The sequence below is a fragment of the Octopus sinensis genome, linkage group LG5 (assembly GCF_006345805.1).
Source record: "Octopus sinensis linkage group LG5, ASM634580v1, whole genome shotgun sequence".
In the NCBI taxonomy this organism is placed as follows: Eukaryota; Metazoa; Mollusca; class Cephalopoda; order Octopoda; family Octopodidae; genus Octopus; species Octopus sinensis.
Genome location: NC_043001.1, coordinates 47,392,756 through 47,409,687, shown reverse-complemented (window position 1 = coordinate 47,409,687; position 16,932 = coordinate 47,392,756). Strand labels below are relative to the sequence as shown.

The 16,932-nt window shown below is 36.1% G+C and overlaps 1 protein-coding gene across 6 annotated transcripts in view; it reads left to right on the top strand.

Moving 5' to 3' along the window:
* Nucleotides 1-16,932, top strand: part of LOC115212003 (major egg antigen) — a 191,358-nt gene that overhangs the window by 111,471 nt on the left and 62,955 nt on the right. The window contains exon 1 of one of the 6 annotated variants that reach the window (XM_029780792.2): nt 13,983-14,118. The exons of the other annotated variants lie outside the window; for them this stretch is intronic. The gene's annotated coding sequence lies outside the window, so the exon portion shown is untranslated. Of the gene's footprint in view, nt 1-13,982; nt 14,119-16,932 lie in introns of those variants that run through there. 6 annotated transcript variants of the gene reach the window in all.

Sequence of the window (16,932 nt, the reverse complement as noted above, 5' to 3'; positions counted from 1 at the left end):
TGTGTGTGTGTGTGTGTGTGTCTGTCTGTGTGTGTGTGACCGACGGTTATAAATTCCACGCTCTGAAAAGGGAATGAGTAAAATAATAAAACATTAGTAACGTGTGCGTATTATAAGGAATACACACACACATACAAACACACACACACACATATATACATATATATACATACATATATATATATATATATATATATATATATATATATATATAATATATATATACATATACATATACATATATATATATATACATATACATATACATATACATATATATATATATATACATATATATACATATACATATATATAATATACATATACATATATATATATATATATACATATATATATATATATATTATATATATATATATATATACACATACATATATATTATATATATATATACATACATATATATATATATATAATATATATACATACATATATATATTATATATATATATATATATATATATATATATATATATGCATTTATACATATATACTGGATGTGCACGCGTGCGTGTATATATATGTATGTATGTATACACGCGCGTGCACACACTCACACACACACTCATACACACACTCAAACACAAAAACACACGCGCATACACACACACACACATACGTGAAGGCATAGCTACGTGGTTATAAGCTTTCTTTACAATCACGTGGTTTCGAGTTCGGTCCCACTCTGCGGCACTTTGGGTAACTGTTGTTTTTACTATGACCCCGGACCCACGAATTTGGCAGACGGAAACTGTATGCAAGCCCGTCGTGTGTATGCGTGTGTGCATGCATGTAGGCATCTGCATTTGTTTGTGTTCACCCCACAACTGATTAACAACTGTCACCGGTTTGTTTACGTCTCCATAACTTAGAGGTTCGTAAGAGAGAATCGATAGAATAAGTACCAAACTTAAGAAATAAATACTTATTTAGGTCGATTTGTTCGACTCAACCCTTCAAGACCGCGTAAAACACACAAAAATATGATGCATATATCGTTGTTATTGGCTCTTTCTTGTGTCTGAGAGTTTCAATTTCTCTCAATTGGAGAAAATATGAGCAGTTTTTTTGTTATTTCTATGAGGTGAGGGTGGGTGTTGTTTTTTGTTGTTGTTTTTTTTTTGCAGGTTGTTCACACAATTTGGTTTTAGGACCATTTTCTCGTCGCATATACAGGCATTTTCAGCTAATGAAATTGGAACGGACTGGCGCTGATTTGTTTGAAGTCTTGAGTAACGCCTTCTTAAATGATCCGAAGGAAAATAAACCCTCTGTACCAGTTCAAACGTTATTGCAATCGAGCGTTGTTGTTGTCTGCCTTCCGTCGGGGTCTTGGAGGGTCGCTGAGCTTATTAACTCTGGATTCTCTTCTTCGATCTCACCGCTATAGATGGCTCTACCAGGAGCACTAGACTCCCGACTACATCGCTTTTAGAGTTATTGAACCACGGAAGCCCTCCAACTACAAGCATGGAATGGCAATTAAACGGATACATATACATGCATACATACATACATACATACATACATACATACATACATACATGCTATATACATGTCTATACATAACACCTCCTTCGGTATCCCCACCTCCATACACACTGCCTACACACGCACATACATCCACACACATATATATTCCACTTTCACACTTTACCACATTTCCACTTCACAGTAAAACATAACACCTACAATGCACACACGTTCACACGGAGCACGAATGTACACATGTATGAATTCACAAACACTTGCAATCAACCATTGACTTCACACAACATAGTAATATTCACGTCAACACAACCACAATCACACACACATGAGGGATAACGCTGAAAAAATTCCTGAATGCTCTAGTTTCGTCTTTCAAATCATTGCAAATCGTATTAAATTTAGTTTTTAAAAAATATTACTCATTTCTTAAAAAAATTAGATGGGGAGTGAAAGAAGATATATTGGGGATGTATGAAATTGAGAGAGATATAAAATTGTAGGGAGACTAGAAATGTAGGAGGAGGGGTTATAGAAAGAGTAAGAAATTGTAATAGGGGTAGGAAGTTTAAAACGTTGTTACGTAATAGACGGGTTATGTTAATTAAAATTTTCGAAATTACGATGCCTGGGGGGAAGTCAGTTTTAAAAAATATTACTCATTTCTTAAAAAAATTAGATGGGGAGTGAAAGAAGATATATTGGGGATGTATGAAATTGAGAGAGATATAAAATTGTAGGGAGACTAGAAATGTAGGAGGAGGGGTTATAGAAAGAGTAAGAAATTGTAATAGGGGTAGGAAGTTTAAAACGTTGTTACGTAATAGACGGGTTATGTTAATTAAAATTTTCGAAATTACGATGCCTGGGGGGAAGTCAGTTTAAAAAATATTTGTGTATAGAACATAAATAAGAGTTTTGCAATAATAAATTTAAACGGCTGTTATTAACCTAAATCCGTTACTTCTTTGTGTCAATATTCATATAATTAACTGTTCCTTAAAACATTCTTTAAAATATTTATTTTCTTAGTTGTCATTTCGCGATTAATGTTGATATAATGTCTTAGGCTTTTAATATACATTTCCCCAGCTTAATGTTTATTTAATTGTGTGTGCCTTTCATAGTCATTCCATTGGGTTCGTATTCGTATTATCTTTCTCTAAACATATATATATATATATATATAAAGTTAATCCAAACAAGAAAACAAAAAGACAACAACGCGAGGATGTGGAACAAATAAAGTATTATTGGGCGCTCAGGAAAGAAGGGAAGAAGGAGGGTATGACGTTTCGAGCGGAGCTCTTCGTCGGAAACATAGGAGAAAGAAAGATCTCGAGGTGGGAGGACAGAGGGAAAAAAATGCAAGTGGTCTTCACGATGTCTCACATACATATATATATATATATATATATATATATATATATTACTGTAGTCTGAATAATATAATCATTTATCTTATATGACAGACATAACGCATTCATATCGTTGAAAAGCTACAGGCTCAGTAGTCATCTCGGAAAAGATGCCCTTATAAGGTAGTGTGTGTTAAAATCACAATATACAGTAGGCTGCCACTTATCCGACAACCTGTAATCCAGCAAAATCAGTAATCCGGTACTAATTTCGGCAAGAAAATTTTCAAATAATTTCAAATTGCCCGGGTCACCGCACCAACCGGCCGCTACGATTTGTTGCCGCTACTTGCTGCATAAGCACACACGCATCATTTGTAAACAATTGCAGGGCTTTGTTTACAAAGTTTGTTTTATAATTTGTTTTATCGTTATACCTTTTTCATTGTTAGCCCCAGCCATAATTCCAAAGCATAAAGGGAGTGCTTCTCATTGTGTAAAGCGTAAATAAACACCGTATAGTGTCTATCAAAGAAAAAGTTGAACTGTTGAAAAGACTTGGCAGCGGTGTGTGAGTGAAAAGGTTGTGTGAATTATATAACGTTGGATATTCGACAGTTTACGACATAAAAAAAAAGCAGAAAGACCAGTTACTCCGTTTCTTCTTTAAAAGTCAGTCAAAGATAATTGATAATCTGGCAAAATCACAAATCCGCAACTCTCGGGGTCTCAACCATGCTGGATACTCGGCAGTTAACTGTACTACAGAGCTAGATTAAACGAAATCAACCCAGGGAGCGACAGATGCGCATTTCGTAGTTTTTGCAGCTTGTCAGTACCACGCACTCAGATCAGCTTGATAAGAAGTCTCTTCGGTTAGACTGAAGTATATTGTAAGATGAATAAATAATACACTATTTTTTGCAAAAGAGACCGTTGGGCTAAATAATATTCAAATTATGCAATAGAAGTAACTCTAGATTAAATTTTTTTCTATATCGCATACTTAACGTACGTCATATCAATGAAAAAATAGAAGCTCCAGTGGTCATCTCGGGAAAAATACCTTTATACATGTAGTGTGTGTTTTAAAATCACAATATGCCTCGAAGCTAGTTTGTTGTATACGTTCAAATTTTAATATAGAGTTGATTATATTGCGTAATTTGAATATAATCATTTACATTAATTATCGTTATTTTGGATTATTAGATGAATACAGGTTAAGAGGTGTTTCGTCTTCTTCTTCTTCTTCTTCTTATTATTATTATTATTATTATTATTATTATTATTATTTCATGTTTGACTTTTGCTTTACATTTGTACAAGTTGGCTCCAAGTCTCACCCAAAGACCTCAAGAGACAAGTTTGTTACTATTATTATTATTATTCTATGTTTGACTTTTGCTTTATGTCTGTAGAAGTTGGCTCCAAGTCTCACCCAGAGACCTCAAGAGACAACAGGTTGGAAGTTCTGTGCCATATATTTGGGGGGTTTTTTTGGTGTTGTACTAGTGAATGTCTAATACATAAAAAAATTAAATAAATAAATTAAAATAAAATAAAATAAAAATAAAATAAAAATAAATAAAAATAAAAAAATAAAAATAAGAATAAAAAAAAGTTTGTTTTAAACCTTGGGATTACATAGAGAGTATTTTGCGTAGGATATGAGCAGTTCCCATGAGCACTATCTTTTGAATTTCTGCCATTTTGGGGTTTCCTGGTATCTGAGTTAGGTAGCATATTATTATTATTATTATTATTATTATTTCATGTTTGACTTTTGCTTTACATTTGTACAAGTTGGCTCCAAGTCTCACCCAAAGACCTCAAGAGACAAGTTTGTTACTATTATTATTATTATTATTATTATTATTATTATTATTATTATTATTATTATCAAGCCCGCGAGCAAACAGAATTGTTAGCACACGAGACAAAATGCTTTGCGGCATTTCATCTGGCTTTATATTCTGAGTTCAAATTTCGCCGAGGTTGACTTTGCCTTTTATTCTGTTAGAGTCGCTAAAACAAGTACTAGTTGATCACTGGAGTCGATGTAATCGGCTTCCATCCTCCCCCACAATTGCTGGCCTTGTGCCAAAATTTAAAACCATGATGATGATCATCATCATCAAGGTGACGAGCAGGCAGAATCGTTAGTACGCCGGGCGAAATGCTTAGCGGTATTTCGTCTGCCGCTACGTTCTGAGTTCAAATTCCGCCGAGGTCGACTTTGCCTTTCATCCTTTTGGGGTCGATTAAATAAGTATCAGTTATGCACTGGGGTCGGTATAATGGACTTAATCCATTTGTCTGTCCTTGTTTGTCCTCTCTGTGTTTAGCCCGTTGTGGGTAGTAAAGAAATAGTAATTTCGTCTGCCGTTACGTTCTGAGGTCAAATTTCGCCTTGGTCGAAAGTATGATTTGTCTGGAAACAACACTTATATCAATCTTTAACCAAGTGAAATGGCGGTTGAGAACATAAGCGATTATAATACCATTAATTAATAAGTAAAATAACGACTAATTAAATAAACGCTTTAAAGAATATTTTGAAGAATATAATTAATTACATGAATGGTGACTATGAAGCAACGAATTTAGGTTAATGTAGTATTAACCGTATAAATTTAACACTATACAGCTCTATTTGCGGTTTATTCAAATTCGTTTTCTTATTTTTCAGTATAAGTTTTAACTGTCTGCTTCATTCACTCATATTTCGCCAATTTTAGGAGTGGCTGTGTGGTAAGTAGCTTGCTTACGAACCACATGGTTCCGGATTCAGTCCCACTGTGTGGCACCTAGGGCAAGTGTTTTCTACTATAGCCTCGGGCCGACCAAAGCCTTGTGAGTGGATTTGGTAGACGGAAACTGAAAGAAGCACGTCGTATATATGTATGTATGTGTGTGTCTGTGTTTGTCCCCCAACATTGCTTGACAACCGATACTAGCGTGTTCACGTCCCCGTAACTTAGCGGTTCGGCAAAAGAGACCGATAGAATAAGTACTAGGCTTACAAAGAATAAGTCTTGGGGTCGATTTACTCGACTAAAGGTGGTGCTCCAGCATGACCACAGTCAAATGACTGAAACAAGTAAAAGAGTAAAACAGTAACTTCTTTGTTAAAAAACCTTCCACTTCTCTTTCATTTCCTTATTTTTTCAACCTTTCTTTTACTGCTTTGTCGGCAGGAAGGGTAGTGTTTTATGATCATTTACACGACTTCATAGACTCGTAAGGATGGGTTGGAGGTATCCATAAACCAGAATTCTGGTTGGAATGCTTGCAACAGATTGGACTCTTCCCAAGAAGGCCGCAGCAGTATTTGAACTCAGGACGCCAAGACTCAGATAAAATACCGGCTCCGCCAATTCACCGACTTTTACGCTTGCTTTTGCAATTCCACATACATAACTACACGTGTGTATGTGTGTGTGTGTGTGTGTGTGTGTGTGTGTGTGTGTTTATATATATACTCTCTCTCTCTCTCTCTCTCTCAAAATCTCTCAAAATCTCTCTCTCTCTCTTTGTTCTCTCTCTGTTTATTTCTTCGTTTTCCTTTCTGTTGAAGAGCATAGGCTCGAAACGTAAAAGACCTTCTCACCTTCCCGAGCGTTACACTAATACACCTGTTTATTGTTTATACACCTGTCTTCGTCTTTTGTTTTTCTGTAAATTTCAACTATATATGTATGTATGTATGCATGTATGTATGCATGTATGCATGTATGTATGTATGTAAATATATATATATATATATATATATGTATATATATGTGAAAGATTAAAATTAATGACAGGACATACTAGGTATGTCTACCTGCTGGAAACAACAGTCAAAACTCTTACTTAAATCGCCAGAATACACTGATAATAACTACAAAATCAAACGTCCAAAGGTAAACCGGCTAAAACAAACTCCCAGCATACATTCAAGTATTTGACTCACGTCGACTGGTTTCTGTACTGGCAAATAGCCTCAGCTTCCTCAGCACATGTTACTGTGACAGGGACTCCCAACCTGTCGTGTTGAAGTCTGCGCTGCAACTGATTCGATTTGCGCCGAATTATTTTTTCGTGAATTATTTTTTCTCGTGAATCATTTGCTTCGTATTGAAACTATATATATATATATATATATATATATATATATATATATATATATATATACATAATACATACATACATACATATATACATAGTTAACTCAAATAAAAATCGAAAAGAAGCACAAGAAAAAACAACAACGTGGGGACGTCGTACATACAAAGTATTAGCAAACGCTCAAGGAAGGAAAGAAAGGTAGTTTTACGATTCGAGCAAAGCTCTTTGTCAGAAACAGGATACGGAGTAAAGTCCAAGAGAAAAGGAAGACGGAGGAAAAAAAATTGGCACGATCCGCATGTGGTTACATTTTGAAATGACCGGATAGGAATGGGTGAAGAAAAAGTTCTTTCCAAGAAGGACAGTGTAAGAGAAGGAGGTATCTGCGTGTATGTTTGGGTATGTGTGTGTGCGTATGTATATACATACATATATCTATATATACATATATACATATGTATATATATATATATACATACATACATATATATATATATATATATATATATATATATATATATATAATATATATATTATAAATAATAAATAAATAAAGACTAAAAATAAACAAAGAAATATGTAATTAAGTATGCTGGTATTTGCATTTGAGTTGGCTGCGGCGGCGGTTGTAGCGTAAGAAAGACGGTTTTCGCAATATTTTTCTGAATCATTTCGAGAAAAGTCGTCACCTTCCAGAATGTTCTTTTTTTACGTCATTGTCAAGCAAGGTTAGTCAGCAGACACAACAACAACAACAACAATATCAATAACAGTAACAAGGCTGTGATGAGTACAGTAATCCCTCGACTATCGCTAGTGTTACTTTCCACATAAATAATTAAAATCTAAAAAATGTTGTGATGTACTATTAAAGCCTCCATCCTCGTGTTATATTATATATCCTCCATCTTCGTATTATATTATTCTTGCGTGTGTGTGTGTGTGTGTGTTTGTGTGCGCGCGCGTGAGAGCGAAACATTTACTTATAAAAGGAGTCGATAGTTTTGGTAGATTCAGATTTATCAAATATATACTGGTGATGACATCTCTGAGGGTGATTTTAACTGACAAACAAGGATTATAGAGTAAATACCATTGGACTAGCTCCGGCAGAGCAACGACCATCTCGTTGTAGAACTGGGATGTACAATGAACAATCATGACCATGCTATATAAGAACTGTAAAACCGCAATATTCAATTGTAATCTTCGTTTTAACAAGATTACTGTCACAACCATCCTATCTAGCATTACATTATCCGTACTATCTTTAGAGTTAGACGATTAGATAGGATAATGTAATGCTAGATGGGATGGTTGTGACAGGAATCTTGTTAAAACGAAGATTACAATTGGACATTGCGGTTTTACAGTTCTACATAGCATGGTCATGATTGTTCATTGTACATCTCAGTTCTACAACGAGATGGTCGTTGCTCTGCCGGAGCTAGTCCAATGGTATTTACTCTATAATCCTTGTTTGTCAGTTAAAATCACCTTCAGAGATGTCATCACCAGTATATATTTGATAAATCTGATCCTACCAAAACTATCGACTCCTTTTATAAGTAAATGTTTCGCTCTCTCTCTCTCTCTCTCTCTCTCTCTCTCTCTCTCTCTCTCTCTCTCTCTCTCTCTCTCGCACACACACACACACACATGCAAGAATAATATAACACGAAGATTGAGGATATATAATATAATACGAGGATGGAGGCTTTAATAGAACATCACAACATTTGTTTCTGCACCGCATACCAACTTTAAGTTGCGCACTCTATGCGATCTTTTTACTCTTTCGTTTTTCTCTCTCTTATTCTTTTACCTCCTCTTCTGCCACTATTCTATCCTATTACTCTGTCGCTCATTCTCCATCACTCTCCTCCTTTGCTCACGTGGCTCCCACGTGACCATCGGCCATCTTTCTTTCTCTCTGTTGTAGCTGGAACAAGGAAGACGTGTTCTTGTTTGTCTCCTGTCCTAGCTTGATTTACGCTTTCGCCACCACAACTTCGTTTAGGCTTAGCAGCCCTTCCTGTTTGTTTTCACTGTCCTGTTTGTATTACCTATTTTGACCCTCCGCAAAATCTCAAAATTTATTTAATTTGCTTTGCGGAAGCAACTGTTTTATCGAAAGCGTATATTGTTGTTAAATGCTCGAAATACAGACTAGAAAAACAGCCAACAACTGATGAAGGGTCGTTCTTTATGTTTGTTTTGTTTTCCATTTGTGTCTTTCGTTGTTCGAAAGAATAGTTCATGTTCCATGTACTCTTGATTCGTACTTTTTGTTGCACACGTTTCATAACGTCCTGTGCCCACATATGCATATATATATATATATATATATATATATATACGTATAGATGTGAGTATATACATATACGTGTGCATATATATATATATATATATATATATATATATATATATATACAGGGGTTGGACAAAATAATGGAAACACCTTAAAATTTCAAACAAATATATTTTAATATGGGGTTGGACCGCCTTTGGCAGTAATTACAGCTTGAATTCTACGAGGTATGAACTTGTACAAAGTTTCAATTGTTTCCAAAGGAATTTTTATCCATTCTTCAGCTAAAACCGTCTCCAGTTCTTGTAGTGATGATGGTGGAGGATATCGACTCTTTCCTTGTTTTCCTAAAGTGCACCGTAAATGTTCAATAATATTGAGATCTGGGGACAGTGGTGGCCAGATAATATGTTCAACTTCACTAGAATGTTCCTTGTGCCATTCAGTAACAACTTTAGCTGTGTGAACTGGTGCACTATCATCCTGAAAGATTGCATTTCTCTCTGGAAACAGTTCCGCAACCATAAGATAAATTTGATCAGTTAAAAGGCTTAAATAGTCTTGACTATTAATTCTGCCATGAAGGAAAACCATTGGCTCGGCTGATTTCCAAGATATAGCCCCTCCCCCTCCACCAGATCATCACAGATCCTCCTCCATCTTTAACAGTTGGAAGAAGGCAGTCTGAGTGAAATGCTTCTTTCGGCTGTCTCCACACGTATATTCGGTCGGTTGTCGGAAATAAGGTAAAGGATAACTCGTCCGAGAGAATAACATTTTTCCACTGCTCTGGGGACTAATTCTGTAGGTTTTTACTCCACTCTAAACGCTTTGCGAAGTTTGGTTTTGGAAGTAGTGGTTTTCTGATTGCTGCCCTCCTGTGAAATCCAGTTTTGTGCAGCTCCCGGCGAACGGTTTTTGTGGAAACTGGGTTCTTATGGTGGTCATTAAGCTTTGCAGTAATTTTGGGCACTGTACTTTTGTGATCCTTTCTGACAATTTGCGTAAGAGTTCGACGGTCCCTATCTGAAACTTTTGATTTTCTTCCGGAGTTTTGTTTCGACGAGGAGGTTTTTCTCTCTTTCTGAAAAGCTGTCATTACTTTCGAGACAGAATTTAATCCACCAAATATTTCGACTGTTTTCGTTACGCTAGCGCCTGCCATACGTACACCAACAATTTGACCTCTTTGAAAGTCCGGTAGATCTGTCATTTTAATGATACCATTTCCTGATGATATCTGAAAAGAAACAGCAATTTTAGCAAAACATATTAAGCAGCACTAATAATAAATCAAAACACAAAAATAAACAAGCTTTTGGCGGTTTTATAGATATTTCAAAATTATGATGCTATGATGGTAGGTGTTTCCATTATTTTGTCCAATATCTATGTATGTATGTATGTATGTATGTATGTATGTATGTATGTATGTATGTATGTATGTATGTATGTATGTATGTATGTGTGTGTGTGTGTGTGTGTATGTATGTATGTATGTATACATACATGTGTAAAGACAGACAGACAGATAGACAGATAGACAGAGAGATAGATAGATAGATAGATAGATAGATAGATAGATAGATAGATAGATAAGCTCATGTCCTAGGACTCATAACTAGGTTAGGCGGTTTCTGTGGCGTATAATTGGCCGAGATCACATTTCCTCCTGAAATGTGATCCGTTGAAGGGTTCTAGGCCAGAAATTGTTAGAAGAGGAAGCAAATCGATCGTATCCGCCCCAGCACTTGACTACTACTTTTTTTATCGATTCCGAAGAGACAAATAGCGAAGTTGGTTTCGGCGAGTTTGAACTGAGAACGTAAAGATCCAGAAGAAATGTCGCTAAGCATTTTGTCCGACGTGCTAACGATTCGGTTGATACATACATACATACATACATACATACATACATACATACATACATACATACATACATACATACATACATACATACATACATACATACATACATACATACATACATACATACATACATACATACATACATACATACATACATACATACATACAGACAGACAGACAGACAGACAGACAGACAAGATAGGCAGGCAGGCAGACACACAAGATAGGCAGGCAGACAGACAAGATAGATAGATAGATAGATAGATAGATGTATATCAACCTTGGCATCAAGCGTGCACTTGTTTGGAAAGCACGTGCAATGCCAGGCGAAAACAAACTGACACGAACAGAGAATTCCCTTGATCGTCGACTATCGATTGGAGATCAATATATATCACTATTTAGTATCACTATTTTCAGCGGCATCAGTTGCATAGAAGCTACTCAGGAACGAATGTTAGCGTTTAGATGCGTGTATTATTATATGCGATAGAATTCTATGTCAGTTTATCAGCTGTCGCTGCAGTGTGTATAACTTTTTACTGTTTCTTCAAGTTCAGCAAGGAGCAACGTCTTTTCCGACAGTTTCGGTTCTGTTTGGGAAACGTTTCACAGCATGCGTAACTGTTATGTAGTTTGTCTCCGGAGAAATTGTATACGTAGTCACATCTACGTACGTACGTTCATACAGACGTTGAAATTTGTATGTATGTATGTATGTATGTATGTATGTATGTATGTATGTATGTATGTATGTATGTATGTATGTTTGCATGTATGTATGTGTGTGTATGTATGTTTGCATGTATGTATGTGTGTGTATGTATGTTTGCATGTATGTATATGTGTGTTTGTGTTTGTGCGTGCATGTAATTATATATATATATATATATATATATTATTTTTTACCTGTATTGGGGCCATGCTGGAGTACTGTGTATGTATTTGTGCACGAGGGGCTGCTGAAAAGTTCATGGCTTTGAGTAAAAGAAAATACAGGAGGATCAGTTAATTATGATTTTATACATATTTCCCTCTTAGATTCACACACTTATTACTTCAGTTTTTCTAAGCCCTGTAAAAGAATTCGGAAGATTGGGCCTCCAACTAGGCCTTTCGCGACACTCTTAAAGTCAGGGACTTTTCAGCACCCACCTCGTATGTTTGTATGTCTGTATATGCATGTGCAGTTCTGGATATGACTTTGAACTGTATCTGGTAATGGGGCCCTGTTTCAAGAATTCTTGGATTTTGAGGAGTGTGGGACCATCTCTTAGCTACTATTGTTTCCAGGTCTGGCACGGAACAGGGGCTCTTCTCAGGCCCCCAGCTATGGATTAATTAGCATGTCATGGAAGAAACTCCAGACATAAACCCTTATTACTTTGTGAGTACCTTGGGAAAGGAAAAGGTTTGGGGTTGTCAACCTCGACAGCAAACCAAGGAGTTGAGTCTCTTAAGAGATCCAGTGCTCTCTTTGACAACTCCAGAGTAAGTTGAACTGTCCAGCAACGTAAACCAATTCACATAGGAGAAGTCCACTCCGGTGTAAAAACCTACAGCTGCCAATCACCGCAGCCGTCTTAAACAGCTGATCCACTGCGGTCAGATCATCTCCAAGTCTAGAGTGGGACTCTCACTTAAAAACTAAGTAAAGGTAAAAGTTACCCTCTCGAGTCATGCCGGTTCGGTTTCATGGTGTTTTAATTCACCATCTGGGTGCAACGCCGGTCCGTCGCAGGATTACTAATTTTTGCCAGATGAGAGAACTGGAGCAATGTGAAATGAAGTGTTTTGCTCAAGAACACAACGCATTGCCCGGTCCAGGAATCGAAACCACAATCTTACAGTCATGAGTCCGACACGCTAACCACTAAACCTCGCGCCTCCACACTTAAAAACTACTAAGCATTAGCAAAATTGAAAGCCCTAATGTATCAGGGATCGATTTACATGGTCACTTGAGGGCACGGTGCTCTTTCTCATGGTCTTCGAACACTAGGAAACTGCCATCATATATATGTGTCTATCCCTGTAAGTATATGTGCGCGCATCGAATATTGTAGTTTTGTAAAATGATTTTACCGCATTTTACATATTTTTGCGTCAAATTTTGTTCTGACTTTCGGTAACTGTGTTTAATTAATTAATGACCCCCTGCTTACAGTGTAATAAAATTGTTCGATGATTGATTTAACCATAGAGACAGGTGCGTTTGTGATGAAAAAGAACAAAAAACTTCGGAGATAAACTATTGAAAATATACTATAGTCACGTTTTAAATAATTACATATATGTCACGAAAGACAGCTACCCCCCCCATACACACATACATACATACATATGAAGAGAGAGTGAGGGAGAGAGACTGAGTGAGAGAATGCACTTGAGAGAAAAACTTATAGACGTGTGCAGAGTGAGGAAGAAGGACGGTGCGCAAGTTATACTTGTGATAAAAATGCCTGATTTTTCTGAAATCAGCACCACCCTTCACCACGTATCGAAATTTTGAATATATATTAACTGTAGGCGGGATATGATTTTAAAAGAAAACTGTATTTTCTGTTTTAAATTTGCTTTTCTGTTTTCTCAAATGCTATGCCAAATGGAGAGCATATATATGTGTGTGTTTACGTGTGTGTGTGTGTGTGTTTGTGTGTAGGATAGGTAGATAGATATATAGATAGACATGCATGCATAATATATTCATACATATATCATTAATCAGTCACATCGCTATGTTCAAATGGTTTAACGAAATAGTTTTCCCTGTTACGTGTTTTCTCATTTTCTTCTAGTTTGTTCTGGTAATGAGGTATCTGATTCTCAATCTGCTAGTTGGCACAGCCCCAAACCTGCTTTATTCATATAATTTCTACACAGCTGTGACTCTTCTCTGTTGCTAGCGAAGGCATTTACTGGAATAGTTTGGATTTCGCGCTGATAGATTGTTTAGAGGTACGTAGTTAAGACTTGAAAAGAAAATATTCTTTTTTGTTCCTCTGTTGTTTATGGCTTTGTTTGACAAAAAGAAAAATGAAAAACATAACGAAATGAAGAAAATAATAACGGGTAGGAAAGAGGTAGGGAAAAAAGAAAATTTATATAATCTATAAAGTTTAATGGAGTTTACTTAACGTGATTAAGTGCGAGCACGTTTGTGTGTGTATACACACACACACACACACACACACACACACACAACACACACACACACACACACACATATATATATATATATATATATATATATATATATATATATATATATATATTCACATGCACGAGAAGCCTTCGATTTTTTTCTATCTGAAAGAGATTTTAATTTAATATTTACATGATGCAGTAAGTTAGATCTTCATCAACTTCGAATTCTACAACTAAAGACAAATTATTTCGCGTTCTCTCAAAGTTTCTAAATTCTTATGACCTAAACACTATATGTACGTACACACACACACACACACACACACATAACTGTTTGCTCGTTTGTATGTATACATGTTTTTGATATCATATTTACAGGGTCTCCAAGATAAATTTTGCAATGTGGGATAAGAAAGTATTCAAAACATTTTTCTTTATCCTTTCATCACGTGCTTCGGGTATGAGGCTGTCAAGTGTTTCTCGTTTTTTAAAATTTTATTTATTTATTTATTTATTTATTTTGCTCTCTGGACTGTAGACCAATATACCGTCTGGCTAAAGTCCCTCCCTTTTTACAGGCCATGCTTTTCGGGAAGGTTAGTTGTGCATACATTCTCAGATTTGAAGTCAATGTTGCATAACAGCAATTGGATATTATACGGCATCCAGTTGATTATTTGTTATGTTGTTTGTCTTATATATGTAGGACAACATCATCGTATGTGGCAGGGCAAGATTATCCCATCACACAGAGTAATAGTACGCACTGTCTGTTTTCTATATGTAAGACAACATTGTCCTATGCGATATAGAAATACTGTTCTACCGCTTAATGTGATAGGACACACTGCTTTTTTTATACATCTAGGATAACATTGACCATGTGAGAGTGCGATATTGTCCCAACACATAGGGTGATAGGACATAGTATTTGTTTTATGTATTTAGAACAACACTATGATAGGGCAAAATTGTACCGTCACATAGGGTAATATTGTCCTTGCATATAAGCTAATAAGACATATTGTATGTTTTATATATCTATGACAAAATTGTCTTAAGTGTCCTTTTTCTTAATACGGTGAATTTGAAAGTGATTTCGTTTCTATTTCTGGAAAAATGAGCGACCACTTACAGGCGCTCTCTCTCACTCTCTCTCTCTCTCTCTCTCTCTCTCTTTCTCTCTCTCTCCCTCTCCCCCTTCTTTCTCTACCATGTTGTATAACTTTGTCCAGATCTTTTGGCGAGATAGTAGACGCCCGTCGCTTACTTTGCAATGGCAAAATTCTGTTTACAATCCTAGAATGTTCCCAACCAAGCATAAAGAAAGCACCGGCGGATGTCTACAGACGTTATAGCCAAGATTGTTACAGTCAAATCTAGAATCTCAGTCGTTTGGGGAAGGGGTGCAGTCGGTTACATCGACCCCAGTACACAAAAGGTTATTTTATCGACACGCACAGGCTAAAAGACGTAGTCGACCTCAGCGAAATTTGAACTTAGAATGTGAAGCCGGAAGAAATGACGCTAAGCATTTTGTTCGGCGTGGTAACGATTTTGCCAACTGCCGCTTTCTATAATAATGATAATAACTAAATTCTTTTTAAAAAATTATTTAATATCCAAACCATGGGTCTCCGGTTCAGTCCACTGCACAGCACTTTAAGCAAGTGTCTACCACTATAGTTCCAGGGTGACCAAAACCTTGTGAGTGGATTTAGCTGACAGAAACTGAAAGAAGCCTGTCGTGTGCGTGTGTGTGTGTTTGTGTTTGCGTTGTGTTTGTTCCCTACAACCACTTGACAACTGCTATTGTTTTTTTTTTACGTAACATAGCAGTTCGGCAAAACAAGCCGATGGAATAAATACCAGGTTTTAAAACATAAGTGCTGGGTCGACTTCAATATTCAACTGATATTTATTTTATTGATGCTAAAATGATGAAAGGCAAAGTTGACCTCGGTGGAAATCTACTACCCCATAAATAATAATAAAAAGTTATAATAGTTATATGTTCTTTATCACAATCATTGGAGCCCAGTCATTCATACAATAAAAATAAAAAACGCATAGAAAAATATTCTTTAATATCTTTCTCTTGTTTCAATCATTGGACTGCAGCCATGCTTGGGCACCGCCTTGAAAGATTTTAATCTAACAAATCGACCAAAATACTTGTTTTGTTTTTTTAATGTTTGGTACTTATATCAAAATTATTTTACCGAACCGCTAAGTTATGGGTTGTAAATAAACCTACACCGATTGAGAAGCAGTGGTAAGGAAACAAATAAACAAACGAACACATACACACAATGAGATTCCACACCTTCCATCAACCAGTTTCACTCATAAGGTATTAGAATTGGTCAACCCGAGACTATGGTAGAAGACACTTGCCCAAGGTGTTGTGTGGTGGGACTGAACCCAAGGCCACGTGGTTGGGAAGCAATTTTCTTAACTACATGCGTACGCAAAAGAAACAAAATTATATATAAACTAGGAAAGGAGTGGGAAAAAGATAGGCTTACAGTAATTCAAGGCCATAAATCCACTGACTATGGTATTTAGTCGATCCATTCTGCGTTTTGTATACTACTTGATACTTATTTTATCGACATTGAAGGG